Source organism: Cervus elaphus, chromosome 20, assembly GCF_910594005.1.
Source record: "Cervus elaphus chromosome 20, mCerEla1.1, whole genome shotgun sequence".
NCBI lineage: Eukaryota > Metazoa > Chordata > Mammalia > Artiodactyla > Cervidae > Cervus > Cervus elaphus.
Window position 1 is genome coordinate 77,542,156 of NC_057834.1, and position 14,423 is coordinate 77,556,578.

Sequence of the window (14,423 nt, forward strand, 5' to 3'; positions counted from 1 at the left end):
TCAGCAAGGTGTTAGTGGTTACTGTATTTCAGTGTTTTTTTTTTTTGTAAGAATTAAAAACAGAGTATGTAAAGCATTTGGTGCATAGTAGTTGCTCAATAAATGGTGAGTGTTATTATGATGATGTATTTATAAGCATTTAGAAAGTGAACTTATAAGTCATGGAGAGTCTCTTCCAGTTGTACTGCCTCCTGTTGAGAGGTCTCAGGGTGCACTTACATTCTCAGTTTTCTTGGTGGTGAATTCTTCAGAAATCTTCACGAGTTTTCTTCATGACCCTCACACTCAGGAAAGGACATGTCACTCAAAATGGGCTGTCCAAAGAAGTATGTATGGCATCTATACAGATGGCATCTGGCCAACCAATCAGAAGTTTAAATTCTAGTCATATAGAAAATAGGACTTCCCTGGTGGTGCAATGAATAGGAATCTTCCTGCCAATGCTGGGGACATGGGTTTGATACCTGGTTTGCGAACTATGGTTTGGGAAGATTCTACATGTTGCAGAGCAACTAATCCCATGTGCTGCAACTATTGAAGCCCACTTGCCTAGAGCCTGTGCTCTGAAACAAGGGGATCTACCATAATGAGAAGCCCTCGTGCTGCAAGGAAGAGTAGCCCCTGCTTGCCACAGCTAGAGAAAGTCCACATGTAGCAATGAAGACCCAGTGCAACCAAAAAGTAATTAAATAATTGTTTATTTATTTGTTTAAGAAAATAAGGCAAGAGGGTGGTAAAAGCAGAACAATGTACAGAGAAAAGGCAATGAACATCATGGGTTAGAAAGAAGAGCAGAAAGAAGCCATAATATGGTGACAGTAAACAAATCATTTGTGCCCAAAGTAGGAAAGCAGAACTTCTATGAATAGTTGGGCCATGATAATGTAGGCCAATTGAGTCACGAGCAATAGACACATCTTTTGGACAGGAGACTCTGAGTAGCCCTAAAGGATTCCCTGCTCCCTGTGTCTAGAATGATTTCCATTTCTCCTGCAGGCCTGCAGGACATCTATGATGTCTTTATATGAGCCTGTCTCTTACTTTGCCATTTATGTTACAACAAATTCCCTTTAACTGAAGTAACTTTAGCGTGTCATCTGAAAAAGCCCCGTGAATAATGTTGTTTGATCTATAGATCAAGGTAACTTAGGGAAAGAACCCTAGATATTTCCTCTAGGGTCCGAGTCATGGATATGTGAAGCAGTGTGGTATTTGGAGAAACTGTGAAAGATTTGGTATTTCTAGACCATAAAATACGAGTCATGGAAAAGTGGGAGATGAGCTGGAGAGGTCAGTAAGACAAGTTCATGGAAGCAAATTGCAAAATGTGGAGGTGCTTGGACAATATCTTATGACTACAAGAGCCCTTAGAGGGTTTTTAAGAAGGGAAAGATATGGGTAGATTTTTTTAGGCAGACTGTTTTAACTAAAGGGAGGCAGACATAGAGACTATTAAGTAGATTGACTTCTGATCACCAGGGCTTTAAATAAGTGAGTAGCTGGAGAAATGGAAAAGAGGCTATGGTGTTCAATACAATTTTAATTGGCTAAGCCTGAAATATCTGACTAATGTAGAAAGTGAAAGGGGCAGTCGACGATGATCCCCAAATTTCTAATCTGAGTGCCTCAAGGGATTGGGGCGATATCATTGTTGAAAGAGAATACAGCTGGAAGAGATGGATTTGGGAGAAGATGAGAAATTCCGTTTTGGATATGCAGTTTATGATGTTGACAGGATGTCCAAGTAGAGTTGTTCAGGAAGCAGTTATGTGTATTAAGTGAAGTCTAGGGGAGAAGTCAGGGTAGGGGTAGAGAACACACTCACCTTTATGTGATAGCTGAAGTCTGAAGGATGGAAGAGATTATGTAAGAGCTGAGGAGGACTAGCACTCAGCTGGTCAAGAAACACCACTGAAAGAGGAGGCAGAGGAAGAGGAGCCCATGTCAAAAGAGAGAAGGGCTAGTCAGAGTGAAATGAAGAAAATCAAGAGAAGATGGTAAAATTGAAGTCAAGGGAGGATAGAGTTTTGCTGAGAAGAAAGTAATTCTTCAACATAATTCAATATAGCAGTGAAACACAGAAATGTGACTATTGAACCCAGGGCAGTTTCAGTAGAAAAAGGGTTAAGGAGATGTTGTAGTGGAGCTGTGAGTGAAAATGAATGAATACTGCTTTTTTGAAAAGTTTTAAAGGAGATATGATGGGGGAAGAGAGAGGCTGGGACACAGTTGAGGGAGATTTAGGGACAAGGGAGGTATGGAATCAGGAGAGCTTTTTTATTTTTTTCATATGATGGGAACAGCTTGACATTGTTTATAGGCTGAAGAGGAAACAGTAAGGAGAGAGGACGTTAACTTGAGATTAACTTGAGATATAAGTGAGAGAGCATTCAACTGATTAATGAAGTCCCAGAAGAGGGAGAGGAGTCTTCAAGGAAAACTTGTTTCATTCTCTGAGTCCGGAGGAAAAGGGTCAATGTGGGCGGCCATAGACAACTCATATTAATAGACTGTGGTGGCTACAGTGGAATGGAAAGCTAGAGGATGAGGTCACAACTATGAATTCAGTTTTCCCAGTGAGGAGGGAGGCAGTGTCAACTGCTGTGAGGGAGAGGTGCAGGATTGAGCCCTTGAGGAGACTGGAGGAGTCTGGAATTAGCGGTTACTTTCAGGAGTGGGAGAGAGAGCTGATTATAAGCAGATAAATTGCTTAACAGAGCTAGAGGGCAGAGAAATTCAGAGACCGTGACTGTGTGGGATGCCCTTCTGCAAAGTTATATGAAATTTTTGAGGGGCAATATTTAGCTAGTATCTTCAATCCACAGTCAAGTTTTTCATGTGTGGTCACTCAAGTACACAGTTTCCTCTTTGGATTCATTCCAAAGGCAATTTTGAAAGAACTGGGAGGCCTTCACACTGAGATGGTGACGTTTGGGCTGGGCACTGTGGAGTGATCCTTATTCCTGTCTCATGTATTGCTTGGTTTTCCAATTCACGCCATATTCTCCTGTGGAGGACATGCATTTGGTTTTTAAATAAAGCAAATTCAAATTTGGCGGGATATTTTAAAGAATTTATCACCACTTCTTGGGCACTTTGGATTTTCCAAGAACCAAAATCATTACTGCAGGTATTGCCATTTGTTTCTGGCAGAAAATATATTCATGCATTAGCTCAGGCACAAACACCGAAAACAAGGGAATTTACAGTATTTAACACTTGGGTACTGCTGATTTGCTGGCTGCATCATCCTATAATCAGTGTCAACTCCTAAAAAGAGAGAAGTAGTTTCATAGAAAAAAAATAAGGGTTTATCTGAAGTTTGCTCCCAGCTCTAACTGAATGCCACATTGCTTTTGAGTATGAAAATGCTAGCAGAAATTTTTTTTTTTTTTGTAAAAATGTATCGCTTTTGCTCTCTTTTTGCTCCTCTGACTTCTAGCTGGACCTGTAAAGAAACGTCAAACTAGCTGTCGAGTTTTGTCGCGGGCAGTAATGGCTCTTTTAACGGCAGAGAATAGAAAGATCTCAAAGTGAAGCCTATTGTTGGGAGGCTTGAGCCTGCCCTGGCCAGCTTCCAAGTTTGAGTTAGTTTGGATTAGACTTGGCTTGGGTAACATTTAATTCTGAAGGGAAGATTTAAATCAAATTGCTCACCTCTCAAAATTTAACCACCCAGGGGTGATAACAGTGCTAAATGCCTGATTCTCAGTAATAATCATAATAATACAACTTTTACTCTTTTCAAATTTCCTGTCTTTAAGCCTTTGCCTTAAACACTACTCAAAATTTTCACATGTGGCTATTTGGAAATAGAACCCTTTTTTTGCTGTTATTGTGTAATAACATAATCACGTGCATTATTTTTGGATACGCAGTTAGTTTGGCTCAAAAACATTTACCAAATAATTTGCCTCTAGATTTCAATTAGCAGAAGACTTACCTATATTAACGTTGCAAATGGAGTGGCCAAACTATATTATCAGAGTGCAAGGAATTATCTATGACACAAAGGCCACACCAAAACAGATAAGTGGCTTGTCATATAAACATTTATGAGCCAGTGGAATGACAGTCCTCATTTGAAAGCATACAGTATAAATTTGGCCCATACCACAGTGGGTGTGAAAATTGCAAGGTAAAATAAAACAGATGAGACCATTTAAGTTTGAAATGGAAGAACAGATCACTGGCAACAGCTATTTACTTTCACAGTCACTAAAATAGGGTGTTTTGTTGTGAAAACTATCAATACAGGGTGATGGATACCCTGCTTAAAGTGCCAATATGATGCCATTCTGAACTGCAAAACGATTTCATTACAAGTGTATGGGGAACCTTTAAACATGACATTACGATGCGACTATAATGTAGGATAACAATGGAAAAACAATTTCAGAGTAAGTGTAAGGAGACTATAACCATGCAGTTAGAAGGCCACTGGAATGTGAGATTATAATAGCTCAACATTAAAATGGTGAAAAGGAGATGGTCAATTGCTTTTTTTTTTAAACTGGGAATAACCTAGACAGCATTTATACTCATGAATAGTACAACCAGAGGATGTATTTTAGGGAGGAGGGAAGCTCAGTACAATATATCCAGTTCTTATCCCTATTCTGAAGTGTATCCCCACCTTTTTTCCCTTTTCTGAGGTTAAATTGGAGACACTTTTGTTTGACCTTATCATTCTCCTTTAACTTTACCGCTTTGAGACTCTGTTCCAGGTTCATAAACATTCTCTTTCTCACTCTTGTCTAGCCCTGCGACTTGACTCTATTAACCACCTATAGGGTAAAATCTGAGTTCCCTGAGGATGGTTTCCTATTGCCCATCTTAACCTCTCTGACCTCTAGTTATCCCAGGACTTCAGCTGAAATCTCATCATTATTCTTTTTGTTCTAAATGGAATTTTCATTTTCAAGAGTATCTGATAAATTGAAGTTGAAGAAACACTGATAAATTTATAAAATGTTATCCATTTGAAGGGTAATATATTAAACTTGAACAGTCTAAGAAGCCTAGACTTTGTCCTCAGAAAGACCTGAGTTCATATCCTGGCTCTTAAACTGAGTTGTATGTGAATCCAAAGTAAGGCTTTTTCTAAGCCTTACTTTCCTCATCTTCATAGTGGGACTATATCAACTCTTAATTCCCAGGTTATTTGCAAATTGAAAATGATACCATGTGTAAAATGCCTTTCATAGTACCTGGCCTATATAAGCTCTCTGTACAGATGTAGAAGAAGAAAAAGGAATGATCAGGATCCCAGGGAGTGAAGAAAAGTAGAGAGAAAGGAGTTTCGTGATAGTGTGAGGGAGAGGGCTTCTCTATAATTTTACTAATTTACAGTTTCTTTTTTTTTTTAGTTAAACTTTTTTTTGGACCTTACTGTGTGACATAGGGGATCTTAGTGACATGAGGGATTGAACCCACACCCTCTGCATTCCAAGTGCAGAGTCTTAACCACTGGACTGCTCTGGAAGTCCCTAAAATTTCTTTTTGAGTCACTTCAGTTTTAATTACAGTCTCTTAGTTTTGATTATCTAAGGCACTTGTATTTTCATATCTCTTCCTGCTGTTCGACCTTTTTAGGTGGCTGTGTTTGTCCATAATTACCATCCCACATAGTGCTGCTGTTTCTAGGATGGTGGAAAGTCTGTCCTCAGGACATGACTATGGCCACAGCTTGACATGTCTGTCACTGGGCCTCTTTTCTCTAAGCTTCTGTTTTGCTGGGTGCTACCTTACATAAAGTTATTTCATCTCAGATCACCTGGGGCTGTTATTTTCTAGCTTTTGAGGTTATACAAAAAATGCAAACATGTATTTTATTACACCCTTGAGCCAGTTTTAAATCTATTTATCCATCTTACACTTAAAGGCAAATCCACCAATAAGATCAAACATGATTTTGTTAGTATAGGATAAAATTTTTTCTCCCCAGAGTTTTCTTCTGCTAAGGACCTTGATTTTAACTGTGGTATTAGTTTTAGTCCAAGGCCCTTATAACATTAACAGAATGTTCTCGTGAAGGAGTTACCTGGCTCTAAAAATATGTTCTTGGATGACTCAGGTTTAATGGCTTCATTCAGCATACCATTGGCTTATTTCCTTAAAAGTCCTTCCATAAGGATGAGTCATCAAAGGAATAACTCACTAAACTTGAACTCCTTGAGACCAGGGCTCATTATGAACATACATTTATGGTCCTAGGCGTTAGCAGTGCCAGACATTGAAGGTGATTAATGAATGATTTTTGGAATAGAGTTTATATAGACTGCAAACCAAGCCAAATTGTCTGAAGCAGTATTATCTGGGGTGATCTAGAATGCAATGCAACTGCTTTGTACTTAGCTCATAATGAACCCATAACTGAACTATAGGAAAGACATGAAGATAAATATTAAGGATATAACATGGAGCTGGGATTAGAAAAGAAACATATTTGTTATGTGTCTATTGTATGTTAGACTTCATACGCCTTACTTAGTTCACTTACTCTTTAAGATAACCCTAAGATGTAGGCATTGCCATCCATATTTGATAAAGAACAGAAGTCTAAAAGAGGTTGGGAGACTTGTTTGAGGTCACATACATGGAAGTGCTGGGCTTCCCTAGTGACTTAGTGGTAAAGAATCCACCTGTCAATGCAGGAGATTCGAGTTCGATCCCTGAGTCGGGAAGAACCCCTGCAAAAGGAAATGGCAACCCACTCCAGTATTCTTGCCTAGAAAATCCCATGGACAGAGGAGCCTGGTGGGCCCTGTCCGTGGGATCGCAAAAGAGTCAGACACGACTTAGCGACTAAACAACAGCACAACATGGAAGTGCTAGTAATTGGATGTAACTAGTTGTTCGGCTACACATTTGCTATTTTTACTCTATCACATTGCTGCCCCGTTGTGTGAATTTAATTACAATCCAATAGAGCAGAAGAGACAAGGTAATCTCTGATAAGTATCACACATGTGGGATGAAGCACACCAAAGGGTGTGGATGAGGAAAAGATTACTTCTGCCATTTATCTCTTTTCTGCTTCCATCTGCTCCTTTGGGGATGTTTTTTCTTCCCAACTGACTTGCCCTCTCTCTCCAGAAGCAAGAGTCACCATTGACATCATAACTTGCTTAAGCCAATGACGTGGCTAATAAGAAACCCTAGTCTCTAGGCCACTTTTTGTGTTCCAGATCCTCTCTCATGCCATTTCTTTCATAGCCTGGATGATCCTTCTCACTTCCCCAAGTGTTCAAAGTCTACTTATTTTATCAGGTTCAGGCCAATTCACTTTCTGGGAATACTCCACGATCAGAATTAGTACCACTTTTTCACATTTCTGCCAGCACATTGATCATATATCTCTTTGGTACTTGTTAATTACTGTCAAGCATAGGGGAGTATCCTATTGGCAAATCAAAGTGTGTTTCCCTTTGGGATTTGGACATTTCTGAGCATATGGGTGATACTAGTGAGATGGTCTTTTAGGAGTCCATTTATCTAAGAGTTGGAGAAGTCTCAGGAACAAGGGATAAGGTTGGGTAAATAAAAAATCAGAAACATATCCTTTGTGCAAAATAACATTACTTTTGTGGTAGGAGGATAGGTTTCCTTTATGAGTTCAGCATTCCTCCAGCCCTCATCTAGTTGAGCCTGAGGCAGAAAGTGGTGGGATGTAGAAGCTATAACTAAAATATCTGAAAATGGTTTTCATATGAACTCTCCTTGAGATTTTTGGGATAAAAAAATAGTGTTACTTGGAACTGAGATACAGAGTAACACTGTGTAGACACAGTATTATTCTAATGCCATAATTCAGCAAGTATATCAGAACTGCAGAGATCACTGTCTGGCTTTATTTCATCACAGGCTTTAGCAGAGGTTCACCTCATGCAAAGAGTTGACTCCCTGGAAGAGACCCTGATGCTGGGAGGGATTGGGGGCAGGAGGAGAAGGGGACGACAGAGGATGAGATGGTTGGATGGCATCATCGACTCGATGGACATGGGTTTGAGTGAACTCCGGGAGTTGGTGATGGACAGGGAGGCCTGGCGTGCTTCGATTCATGGGGTCGCAGAGTCAGACATGACTGAGCGACTGAACTGACTGAAATGACTTGGTACCTGAAACCTGTTGATTCCTGGAAAAGGGGTTAAGCTCCAAGGCAAGAGAACCGCAATTCCATCTGTATAAAATGTACTGCTGATGGGCAAAATAGTATGTCTTCCAAATGGATGCAATATTTCCTTTCAAATGTATGTAAAGACTTTGATGAATACATACACACTTATTAAAAGAATTACTAAATGCATAGTAACTTGTATCATTTTATATACCTGCAATGAACAGACACTAAAATGTACTTATTTTTTAATAAGTGCAAGTGAATATGAAGCTTTTTAGTGTTAGACAGGCATTCCTATTCTCACAGATGCTGTGAGGGGTGGAATTAGTGACATCTGGTGGTGGTAGCTCCCACGAGATGGATTAACTCCATGAAGACTAGTACTGGCTAATCTTTACCATTAAGTGCACAAACATTGGTACCTGGAATTTAGTAGGTCAGTACTGATGAATGAATGAGTGAATGAATAATATTCAGGCTGACAAATGTCTATTATTCTACCACTGCTTCTGACATGATGTATAAAATTCCAGGTATAAATTAGTCTACATGAAAACAAGCAAAAAGAGAAAAGAGAGAAGTCTATCAATTTTCAGTAAATTGGTACATAAATAAAATCCTTCTTTATGTTTTTTTTCAGTGGTACAATCATGTGGACCAGCCCGTATGTGGCCCAGTGTTCCCACCCAATGAGTCAGCTGAGATGGGAATAATAATTTCATTTTGTGCACATCGCTTGTGACTGTCAGAATAAAGTGCTGATGGGTGTTAGTTGCAAGAAAAAGATGCTCCATGTAGTTTGAACTTTTTTTCATGAACCCTAAAATGTGACTTGTAAAGAGATTTTTTAAAAATGGAAAAAACTCTTTGGTGAACTTTTCAAAGGGAGTAAATGATGTACTTGGGATGATTTTAATCAAATCATGTTCCATAAAGAGGTGTCAGGTTGTGCGTGACATGAACCAGGTCTCCTAATTGGCTTTCATCCACAGGCCAGAGATTTTGCTCCAAACTCCACGGATGAGAGCAGGACAGTTTCCAAGTTTCACTTTTTCCTTACTTCGGGACTGTCAACTCTCAGAAAATTGTAGCAGGCCCTAATTTATACCATTCAATCTACACTCATGCCATTGAAGTACCATGGGAGAGATAACAAGAGGAAGTGGAATCATGAAATTCAAGCAATCCTAAGTGGGTTCAAACTAAAAGGGAGCTTAGAGATCATCACAGTCCAGCCTGTTCATTTTATCGATGTAGCCCAAAATGTGAAGTGATTGGTATAAGATCGCATATCTAGTTAGTCCTAAAGTTCTGCCTATAAGCTTTTTCCCGCCTAAAAATCTCTAGTTAGCTGTAGTTTTCATTAAAAAAAAAAACCTAAACTCATCCTGGCAACCCACTCCAGTACTCTTGCCTGGAAAATTCCATGGATGGAGGAAGCTGGTTGGCTAGAGTCCATGGGGTCGCTAAGAGTTGGACACGACTGAATGACTTCGCTTTCTTTCTTTCTGTAGTTCATTTTGGAGAAGGAAGTGGTGACCCACTCCAGTGTTCCTGCCTGGAGAATCCCATGGACAGAGGGGCCTGGTGGGCTGCAGTCTATGGGGCTGCAAAGAGTCAGACACGACTGAGCAACTAACACACACACAAACTCATCCAGGTTTTAGCTCCATTGGTGGTTTTATATTTTCTTTCTTTATCCTTTTATTCTATTCTGAAAAAAAAAGTGAAAATAGTAAATGTCATTTCTGAATCTCAATTTTCTGAGTGTTGGTCATGTTCAAAAGATAGTAAAATGTGTTCAAAACATGATAAAATCTGGTTATTCAAGAGTACTTTTTTAGAGCATCATGAAACTTGTCTGACACTGACTGTAGGAAAAAACAATTCAGAAAGAAAAACTTGTTATATTCCCCACCAGAGGGAGACAATTTTTTTCCTTTGCCTTTCAAAACCTAAATTCTGATTAGCACAGATTTGAAGAGTATAATACAAGGTTTACTAGGGCTGATTAATACACAAGGGAAAAAAACAAACTTACAATCTAATTTGTTTACTTTTGTCTTTTAATATCAAATTATTTTCAAGATCTAAGTTCTGTTCTGCCAGCACAGCAAATGCTACTTAACATGCATGGAACTTTAAGAGCTACTTGTTATTTCAGTGTCAACTTTGTCTCTAATTATATTAGTATGGATTCAGATAGGACACTGATAATATAACAACATGGAATAATTTAGCATAATTATTTCCTGTAGTAAGATGTTTACAAATCAACCCTAAACTAATAGAGACAAGGGGCATGGTGGTGGAGGAGAAGAAAAAACTGGTAACAATATGTTGCTTTCTCTTGGCAAGAATGTAGATGTTGGAATAAGCTGAATCCAGTTAGTCAGTTTTTAATATGCTGCAATGCTTCAAAAATTTCTGAAAAGAAATTTACTTACAGCAGTTGCTGATTTAGGAAAAATGATACATGAGCAATAGCTCCTATCTCTGGCATATCTGTGCTTACAGTTATTAAACATTTTATCAAAAATATAGGAAACTGTCCAGAGATTTATAGTGTAAAACCTACTGTACTTTTAAAAAGTCCAATTTCATGCCCAATTTAATAGAGCGTTAGATCTACATGTCCAGTGTAATTACTTGGATGTTTCATTCTTCTCTGTGGTTCTTTTTGGAAACCAGTTCATATCTGACCTTGGGCAAATGTTTTTTAAATTACTCTGAAACATTTTACAAATCCAATTAGTGCATGCACAGTCAAATCTTGACTAACCTCAGCTGACACAGGGCGCTGGTGAGGTGGCCTTGTTGTTTATTGTGATTCTTATTTACTTTCTTTTTGTCACTTTCAGAAAATGAATACACACAGCTAAAATATGGAATGATACTCAGAAGCTCACATGCTAACATGGGTTCCTGTGGAGGCATCAGGTGAAATATTTGTGTGCTTAGGGACATGAGTTTCTCATCATCATACAGTGGAGGTAAATGGATGCTTTGGAAAAGCACAGAGTGTCACTTAAGTTTCACTTGCCTCAGGAATCATTTAATCAGCAAGCACAGTTAATAATTCTGCTTTTCCATTTGTCAAGATCTCAATATTTTTTCAATATGAGGTCTGCTCCAGTGTACTTTACATGACACTTTATAATTAGTGGTACTTGAGAATTTGGCAGTTTTAAAAATTCATACAACATTCTTAGTTACAATTTATAAATGATTTTAAAGTATAATTAACATTCATCTTTACAAGTTATATGCAAACAAATATGCAAATTTAGAAATAAATATGCAAACATATAAAATGTTTCTGAATTAAGTAGTCCTTAACATTTTTAATGAAATCAATATTTTATTCATATTTTGCACACAATTTTGAGTACTTACTGATTTGAGGGCTAGAGCATATAGGTTTTTGCATATTGCAACCTCTAGTAGCAACAGGAGGGAAATGAGAATGTGTTCCTTTTTGGTGAAAACTGAAAGGATGATCCAGCAGACAAATCTAAAGATGCTGTCTAGTGGATTATTGATGCAATCAATGGCCATTTTACTCCTTGAACTTTTAACTTTACAAGGAACCTCAACTTCCTTAGATGGCACAAACCTGTTTGGATTTCAGAAAGAGAAAGTGGAGAATATCAACAAAGCTCCTCTAACTTCTTGAGTTGGTGGCTAATACAGGATAATAAACCGAGTTGTGAACTATGAATTTTTAATGTACTGCAGTCTAAAAGGAGAAGAATGTCAGGTTCAGTATGAGATGAACAGATTATTGAGAAAATGCAGCTTTGAAGGAGAAGTTACTAATCAAGAAAACAGATTCATTAAGTTTACTCATAATTTTTAAAAAGTCTCTCCAAATGGTTAACTGATTCAAAATCTGCCTGTATGCTAAGTTGTTTCAGTCGTGTCTGACTCTGTGCGACCATATGGACTGCAGCCTGCCAGGCTACTTTGTCTAGGGGATTCTCCAGGCAAGAATACTGGAGTGGGTTGATGTGCCCTCCTCCAGGGGATTTTCCTGGTCTACATTTCTTGTGTCTCCTGCATTGACAGGGAGGTTCTTTACCACTAGTGCCACCTGTGAAAGTGAAAGTTGCTTAGTCGTCTAACTCTTTGTGAACCCATGTACTATATAGTCCACAGAATTCTCCAGGCCAGAATACTGGAGTGAATGGCTGTTCTCTTCTCCAGGGATTGAACCCAGTTCTCCCACATTGCAGGTGGATTCTTTATCAGCTGAGCCACCAAGGAAGTCCTCAAAATCTGCATTCATTCATTTAACAAACATTCATCTTTCAAGGGTTTCCTTGGTGGCTCAGATGATAGCATGTCTGGCTGAAATGCAGGAGAAACCCGGTTTTGATTCCTGGGTCAGGAAGATCCCCTGGAGAAGGGAATGCCTACCCACTCCAGAGTTCTTGCTTGGGAAATCTCATGGACAGAGGGCTTGGCAGGCTATAGTCCATGCTCAGCTTCAATTCCTCCTCTTCAAGAAAAACTTCTCACTACCGTTCTCTTTCTTATCTGAATTCATATTGCACTATAAGTCAATCAAGCAAAGGTTTTTATGTGCTTATTATGGGCAAAGACTATACCCAGTACTATGGGGGATACAAAGAAGTATGAATTAATCAATTGGCACCATGTGGTTTAGCACTAAAATGTTCTTCCATTTTTATAGGTATACATGCTTTATTATTTTTAAATGACAGATTTCTTGAGGTGAAAGAACACCATTTATACAAGAGATCATGAAGATTTATTCTAAGTAGCATCTCTGATGAATTCATGGTTGTTTACTAGAATGCTATGTAAAGAAGGATTCTGAGGTTGTGTTATTAACAGTCCCAACACAGCCATGTTGTTGTTATCTTTGCTCAACTTAGAATCTTTTTTCAGGAGTAGCATTTCTTTCATTAGAGAATGAGAGCTTTATGATCCATTTAATTTCCCTTTTAGTTGCTAGACACTCAGGGGAATTTTTTTGTATAATTTTCTTCTTTTCCTTTATTACTTGATTTTTTCTTTTATTTTGTGGACTGTTACTGTACTGTAATTTGTTTTAAAGAGCTAGTTGCTTTAAATCTTTTTAAAGGAAACAGATAATTACATATGCTTCTTTCTATAAATTTTATGGCACTTAGTATAGTTCTGGGGCCCTAAGGAGGCATAGAATACATCTTCTTTGATTGCATGGAGAACATTGAACTTGATGCTATGGGGGGTCTCCTATGTTAGATAAACAATGATGCCTGAATGAGTGAGTGAATGAATGAATGAGTTCAGAGGGAATTTAAACCATGACAAAGATCATGATGGGGTATGATTTACTTAGGAAAGCATCAGATTAGAGATGAATCTTGGCTAATGCCTTTAAAAAAGACATAGACTAAAGATTGAAACAGGAGGAAATGACTTGGAGGAGAATAAAGGTATAGCAAGGAGAATTAAAAATAACAGAAACCATAATGCAACAGTGGGCTTCCCTGGTGGCTGTGGTAAAGATTCCACCTGCAATGCGGGAGATCTGGGTTCGATCCCTGGGTTGGGAAGATCTCCTGGAGGTGGGCGTGGCAACCTACTCGAGTATTCTTTCCTGGAGAATCCCCATGGACACAGGAGCCTGGCAGACTACAGTCCATTGTGTTGCAAAAAGTTGGACATGACTGAGTGACTTAGCACAGCACCTAATGCAATACTATTTGACTCTTCTATGTGGACCTTCTATTGGCTGGAGTGGAAGGTAAGATTTTAGAGAGCAAGAATTTAAAAAAAAAATCCATACAGATTACATTAGTGCAGCCTTCTGCAAGGTTTTTCCAGGGTGTTCTGTTGAGGTTGTTTGATGATGAAGATGATCTGGCTGCCTACATTTATTTCAGATTCAAAAAATAAAAGACACAGGATGTGATGATTTGAGCTTGCTGATCTAGGGTAAAAGAATTCATTTAGATGCATCACAAATTAATCTTCCTTCATAAAATCAGAATAAACAGTTGAAATTCTGTTTTGCTGCAAGCTGCTCCAGAATGTCTGTGGGGACTGGTTTTGTTTATTTGCTGCTATACAACAGTCTTAGGTAAACAACATATAGCTCTATCCATGTGCATCTGGGTAGGCTTCAACATTTTTATTATGCAACCTAAATATGAAAAAGCCCGATCCGCTGCCTTAGCAAAATAGCTAAATCTCATTAAATATAAAACAAACTCCTACCACCTTCTTGTCAAGTAACCTTGGTCTTTAAAGACTGTCCTGGTACAATCAGTCACTTCCATATGCCTTT